The sequence below is a fragment of the Molossus molossus genome, unplaced genomic scaffold (assembly GCF_014108415.1).
Source record: "Molossus molossus isolate mMolMol1 unplaced genomic scaffold, mMolMol1.p scaffold_m16_p_7, whole genome shotgun sequence".
NCBI lineage: Eukaryota > Metazoa > Chordata > Mammalia > Chiroptera > Molossidae > Molossus > Molossus molossus.
Window position 1 is genome coordinate 109,092,170 of NW_023425401.1, and position 7,557 is coordinate 109,099,726.

The following is a 7,557-nucleotide window of genomic DNA, read 5'->3' on the forward strand; positions in this document are numbered from 1 at the left end:
TCAGTCTACTGAGGCTGAGAGAGGGGCGGGCAGGCAAAACTGTATGGCCTGTGCTGAGTGCTGTGGGGTGACCAGGAGGTGTTGAATACATTCACTGGAGGAGTCCCGGAGGGGCCTGGTGAGGAGAGGAGGTTTCAGAGCAGGTCCCTGAAGGTCGAGATGAGACCGGGCAGAAGCACAGCAGGTGGAAGGACAATATGAGCAAAGGCACAGAGACTGAGTCTGGGGACAAAACAGTTTGGTGTGATGTTAGCGCTGGAGCCATTAGTGGAGGGCTGAGGAGTCTGGTTTTTATTCTGTGTGCAAAAACGACAGTGCTGGTAGCTGAGATATACTGTGTATGAGTACAGGAATGTCTGTCTTTGTACAGTCGGTGCCTAATGAAGGTCTGTTGAATTAATGGAACACATGTAGTAGTTTGGAGACACTGAGGCAGGTAAGAGGTGTTTCGGTTACTCTGGCTGCCTTACAGCCACGCCAAACCCCATGACTGAACTCGGCGGCAGAATCCATTCTGCTCATGGGTCTGCCACTTGGGTAGGTGCAGCTGGAACCACTGTGTCTGCTCCACTCAACTCGGGACTGAAAAGTTCATTCACTCTTCACGTCTGGTGGTTGATGCTGGCTGTCAGCTGAGACCTCAGCTAGGACTGAGGCCAGGACACCCACATGAAGACTTTCCTCACGGCTGCTGGGCTTCCTCACAGCATGGTGGCTGGGTTCCAAGGGCAAGTGTCCCAAGAGAGGTCCAGGCAACAGCTGTCCCACCCCCTTTAATAACCCAGCCTTGAAAGTTGCATAGAATAACTTCTGCCACAAGCATGGCCAATCGGATTCAACGAGAGGAACGTAGACCCCGCCTCTAAATGAAGGCGTGTCACTGACACAGTATAAGAAAAGCGTGTGTGATGGGGTCTGTTGGCACAACGGTCTCGGAAAAATATAATGTGCCACACGGAGCTATGCAGCAGACCAGGAGAGAGATGCTGAAGACTTGAGCCAGGTTAGAGGTGATGGAAAGGGGCCTGCTTGTCGTGTAACTTTAGAGGGATTGCTAAATGTCACTTTCCTTGTACCTGTAAAATGAGGAGGCCACACAAGCTGATCTCTCAGATCCCTTCCAGCTCCAACAGTGAGTGATTCCTTAATGCTACACAGTCACATTTCCCACCCACCAACGATTCCTCCATTTCCCCTCAATACCCATCTCCACCCCCCTACCCCACACCCGTCTCTGTGGGCACCTATGATTCTGTCTGGGATCCTAGGTGCCCTTGAGGCCAATGGTTACTCTACGGGTAGCACCTGGTCCATTCTACATTTTTATGTTAGAATTTTAAAAGTGGAGGAACACAGCCTCCATGGCTGGTGAGAAGACCCCCAGACTCATCCTGCTCCATCCTGCGGTGTGCTCGTCAGTGGACGGTCTCCTGAAATAAGACACGTGGTCTGGAGTCCACCTGCAGGGAGTTCATAATCTAACTGGGGAGAGGGAACTCACAGGCATGAAATATCATGAAGACAATCTGGCGTGATGGCGTAACTGACTATACGTGCAGGGCGTCCGGAGGAGGGGCGCTCTGAGTGGCCTGGGGCAGCCAGAGGGCTTCCTGGCAGGGTTTTCTCAGGCCCAGAGGAAGGGAGTGAACATCTTCCTAAGGCAAAATCCCAGGAAGGATCGGGGGGGGGGGGGGGGGAGTCTTCCCACTGATATACTTACTCCCAAGTGCCTGAGAACTGAGCAGCTATCTGCCTTTTAGATTTAAGAATGGGGCTCAGCCTCCTCAGACACAAAGAGGGGCTCTCCAGAACTTAGTGAGTTGAAGCTCCAGGATTACTATATAAGAGTCATTGAGTAGAAGGAAGACTAGGATACTTTACTGTAGGGTGTCTTGGAGGGACTGAAGAGATACTAAGGTGCAAGCCACGCTTCGGTGCCACTCTGCCTAAGAAGCTGGCCCGGAAAGAGGTCCCAGCTGTCTTGGCTGTTCAGGTCCAGCAGAGCTGGAGCTCTGTCCCTGTCCAGGGTGCTGAAAGCCCTTCTTGCCAAGCTCAGCAGGAAACCAGGGAGGGCGGCTCAGGTGATTAAGAATGGGGCTGTCCTTGGGACACAGTGGCTTAGACAGTCACCCTAAACCATGAAAACGCTTTTGGAAGTGGACAGTAGCTCCAGGAAGCAGCATATGGTGAAGCAAGAGCCTGCTTTGCCACTCGGTGCTGAGAAGTCTGAGGTCTCACTTCCATATGTCCAGAATGTGCCTTCCCCTCCACCCCCACCAAAGTCATTGAGAACAAGATATGATTCCTCCCCCTGAACTTTACACTTGCAAGTCGTGGGCTTTCCCTTGGGGGTTTCTGTTGCTTTGTGAAATATTAGAGCCAGAATGAAACACTTCTGTGTTTTTAGAGGAAAAAGAAAAAAGATTCAGAGCTCTGCAGACCCAGAGATCTCTAAGTACAGAGGTGGCTACCTCGGCTGTCCAGAACTATGCCCTGCTCGTTCTGCTAAGTGCATCAGGAAGAGCTCAGAGCCCACCTCAGCCTGGGTGGGGAATGAGCATGTGGACGTTAACCCAACACTGATTCATATCCTGCATGTAGCTACCCCACCCTATGGATCACCAGCCAACATGAAGGACCAGAAAAGGGAACTCAGGTCCACCAGGTCCCCCAGTCCATCATCTCCCCAATCTACTCACAAACAGTCACCCATCACCTTCCATGTGCCCCAAGCTGTGTGGGACCCCTAGGGGAACATGAGGCATACAATCCAGCCCCTGGGCCTTAAAATTTCGCAATAAGTTGGAAAGAAAAGATGCTCACACGTGAATAGACTATAGTACAAGAACCCAGTACAACTAGTAGGAGCCAACAGAGAAGTGCCTACATCCCAGATACCAGGAATGTTTTGACTTCAGCATTTTAAAGCTGGAAAGGGTGGAGTCTTTACAAAGGAGCAGGGTTTAGGGGGAATTTGGCTGAGTGAAGAGAGGTCAGGACACCTCCTCCCAGTGCCTCTGGAGAATAGGAGCCCAGTGTGGAGCCTTCCTGTTGGGAGATAAAACTGTTGAGGGTGTGAAGGGGGAAGCAGAGGCCAGTTTTTGTGCAGGGGCCCAAACTGTCCAAGAAGAGAAGAATCTCTCCTGCAAAAGAAAGGTTTGGAGAGCTCCCCCTTCTGGATCTATGTGGCACAACACCATCTAAATCGGGATCCTCTGAGCTGGGGTCTGCCAGTCCAGCAGCCTAGGCTGGAGTTAGAAAACCAGACAGCAAAATGGGGACCCCAGGAAAGGTCAAGATAATCAGCAGCAGCAAATATACCAGGAATATCTCACTTGCTGGCTGTTGGGAGTCAAGGGGCTTATAACCCAGTTGGTAAAGCAGGAAAAAGACCACACAATGACTGAAGTGACATCAGGGTTTGGGATCAGGGTCTCCATATCTCACAAATCAGTACAGGGATCTAAGGACTTCCCCCCCACCCTAGAGAGAGGGTTTGGAGAGAGGGTCTGGCCCTTCCCAGGACACCTGAGAAGCAGGGGATGGGGTTCTGCCCTGCCAATCCCCAGTGATGGTTGATGGTTGCTACAGAATTTCCAAGCCAGGCATACTTGGTGCTCAAAGCCCTGGTTCCCAAGAGACCCAGCACCACAGCAACCACGACAGGAAACTGAGCCAGCCGCAGGGATTGAAAGAGAGAAGAGGAGGAGAGGAAGAGGGAAGGGGGGCAGGGCCTGTCAGACTGATCACTGAACACTGTGGCCTCCTATGTAGGGCCCCCACGGCCTGAGACAGGAGCCCCCATAGTCAGCATTCAGGAGACCTCCACCCGACCCTAAAATCTCCTCATTTACACTCTGGATCCCAGGAATGAAGGACAATTTCAAGTCCCCATGGATGTGGAAACATTCCTATCCACACAGTGTTTCTGGTCCGAATTAGCTTTGGAGGGGCAGGACCAGATGAGGAAGCCGGTTAAGCAATGAACCGCAGGACACACTGCCCAGGGGCACACACACATGTGTGTTTACACAGACACATACAGACATGCACACTCACATATACATGTACACTGTCACACTCACCCATGCATACAGACATATACACACTCAAACATACACACTCACACATAACTTACACACTCACACCCCACAGGCCCAGGGTCTGCTCAGGATGTGGTTCAGAAGGCAGGCTAACCCTCAGGACACTCGAGGCCTGGAGACTCCCATGGTCTGGCCAGCAGTCACCCATCTTCCCAGGGCAAGGATTTGGGGTTCTCAGAAGCCTTGCAGCCCCAGAACTTTGCTACCAGGCTGCAGACCAGGAGGCAGAAGAGTGTCCAGAGCAAGGGCCGTCTGCCCTCAGTAGCCCACCTGTGGGACAGGGGCCCCTGCACTCCTTCCCACGCCTCCCCCGCAGCCAGCTGCCTTGGACATGGCTCCCTGCATCTTTACCCAGTGTGGTCTGTGCAAAAGCAGGGAGGTTTCTCAAGGGAAGGCACTGCTGTTCCTCTGGGGTGGGCTGGTCACATGGTCATCATCAGGAACTTCAGGCTTATGTGAACACCATTTCAGGGTCCTAGAGGGCTAGGGTTGACCTACCACCCCAACGTGGCTTAGAGGCACAGGCCACTGACCCCCAGTCATCCTGGATCTCATTGTCTGTCTCTAGGCGTCTGAGCCAGGCCTCTGCTCCTAGCTCTTCTCTTTGGCTCTCTGCTGCCCCTGTGTGGTTCCCTCAGTAATGGCAGGGGCTGCTGGATGACTCCACAGTACCAGCCAGGGGCCCCTTTCAGATAGGCAGCACCTTCCGCTGCCTGAGCCCTAAACACACCAGACCCTGCCCCAAGCGCCTCCCCGAACACCCAGCTCCGCCTTGCAATCTGGAAGCTGAGCAAACCTTTCTGGTCCCAACCTCCCAATACAGCATGAGTTATATCCTGAGTCGCGGAGGGCTGCCCCCCTCCCCTCTGCCCACTTCCCCCTCCCTTCCCTCCTGTCCCCTGGCTCCCCACCCAGACCTTGCCAGCAGGCAGGAAGGAAGCGGCTCATAGTGGGGAGGGTGGGGCATTTCCAGCTCACACTGAACAACCCCGGGTTGGGCTATAAAGAGTCAGGGCCTTCCGCTCCCGTCACCCGGCACCCTCCACAGCCCCTGGCTTTACACACACTGCTGGGGCCAAGGCCTCCCCTCCCCCCAGGTCAGGGCATCCTACCTCAAGCACTGCACAGCTCTGTGCTCTGGAGGGAGGGCTGGAGCAAGGGGTGCCACCCTCATAGGGAACACTTCACCCACAGTCCCCCTCACCAACCAGGGCCCATGGGGTTGGGGTCTAGGCTGGCCTCCCCAGTGACAGAAGACATAGCCACTGTCAGACACCAAGGGGATGGGCTCTCAGAGATCCTCTCCAGAGCCCCTGCCAGCTGAAATCCTGCCATTTCAAGTTCAGGTTCTCCCCTACCCACGGGACTTCAAATCTGCAGGTCTTGAAGGTTTTGGTGTTGTTGTTTTCCCAGAAATTACTCTTTAAAATGCAGTTGCTGCCCGGCCAGTGTGACTCAATGGTTGAGGGTCGACCCATGCACCAGGAGGTCGCTGGTTCAATTCCCAGTCAGGGCACATGCCCACGTTGTGGCCCAATCCCCAGTGGGGGGCATGAAGGAGGAGGCCAATTGATGTTCTTTGTCATCTATGTTTCTATCTCTCTCTCCCTTCCTCTCTCTCTCTCTCTCTCTCTCTCTCTAATATCTATAAAGAAAAAAATTTTAATGTAATTGCTAATAAGAGCAGTCGGCCACTGGGGTACAGGAGCCTAGCTCCCTAGCAGGATGGCTGATAGAGAGCAAGGCAGACAGAGAGAACTGGACAGGGCCCCACGGAAGGGAGAGAAAGCCCATCCCAGAGGTGGAAGAATCAAAAACTGTCAGGAATGCCACAGTCTCCTGATGGCTGTTAGGACACGTGCAGCAACGTGGCCACAGCCCCAGGACAAGTGGGAGGAGGAAAAGTCCCTGTGGTGACAGCATCCACCTCCAACTCTCTGCCTCTACGTTGGTTTTCTCCTCTGCTTCCTAAACCTGGGCTGTGGCTCCCTCTGCCCAGAACACCACTAGTTCAGGCCTAACTGGCCCTCGCCATCAGTGTGGCTGGGCTGAACTGTCCCAAACCTCCCTGTGGCCAGAAAATGTCCCCTCGTGGAACCATCACCTTCACTAGACTGACCCCTTCTTTCTGGCCACATAGACCTGTCCAGCCTCAGCCGACTCCCTTCTCTGTGGCCCGTCCCCACTGCCTCCAGAACACATTTGCAGTGAAGCAAGCCAATGTGCACGAAGCTCCTTCTCAGTGCGGGGTCCTGGGACCTGGCAGGATCCCAGCGGAGTAGTGCTTGACCTGTTTGCAGAGCACACACGACACAGGTTCATCTGGGAAGGAAATCTCAGACACGGAGCAAACTGCCCCGGAACCACCAGGAGGAACCAAGCGAGTGATGCTTGTGGCTGGGGCGCATGGAGAAGGGGTGCTGAGCAAGGCCTCCCAGAGGAAGCAGCGTGGGGTCATGCCCGTGAAAGATGGAGGGCGGCAGGGGAAGCCTCTGGAACAAGATGCGGGTCTGACATCTATGGAAGGAGAGCGGGAAGGAGGAGCATCAGGTGGGCAGAGCCTCAGACCACAGTGAGCTCTGAGAAGCTCTCCGCCAGGCCGAAGGGACTCGGCAGAAAGGCTGCCACGGAGGAGTCCTAGCTGGGCAGACACGGTGAGCCCACCTGCCTCCCGGGCTCAGGGACTGCAGCTTCCGGGGAAGCACATGGCCGTGGGTTGTGCGCTGGGCAGATTCTGAAGGCACTGCGGCTGGGAACTGTCCGCCGCCGGCACCTCCGGCGGCAGGTTCTCTCTTGAAGGGAGATCTGGGCAGGACATGTCCAGAGCTGCCAAGGCTGAGCCACGAGGAAGAGGAAGAAAGATGCCCTTTAGTCAGAGGGCAAAGGGAGAGGTCAGTAGAGCCAAAGGCCCAGAGGCAGAAAAACGCAAGGACTCTGGGAATCCACGAGGAAGCCCATTTGTCTAAAACAGTGTGTGAGCAGTGCACTTGGAACAGTGAGGGCCAGGCCAATGTGTTGGGGTGGCCTTGGCCTTGGATTGAAGATCTTAGGGTGAGCCAAAGCATGCGGTAACCCCTACTTTTGAGATGAATCTGACATCAAGGTGGAGCACAGAAGGGAGGGGAGCCCCGAAGTCAGGAGAGATCACGGGAGAGGCAGGGGTCAGTGGTGCATGAAGAGGTGAGGAGGACCTCAGCGTCCGAGGCCTGTCATCGCCTTGTCCCTGAGGAGACCAGCCACAGCGCCATGAACTGGAATCTGGGAAAAGTCACGCACACTTAGATGGTGGCTGAACAGGAACAGAAATGGGGTCTGTTGCCTCAGCCATCGGGGTTGAAAATGTCTGAGAGGTGGCACCTAGAGGCCACCTCCTGCCTCAAGGGAAAGAGGGGTGAATGGGGTGAGGAGTCAGGCTCCAGGATCAGGGCGCCAGGTCTGGACTGAGCACAGACCC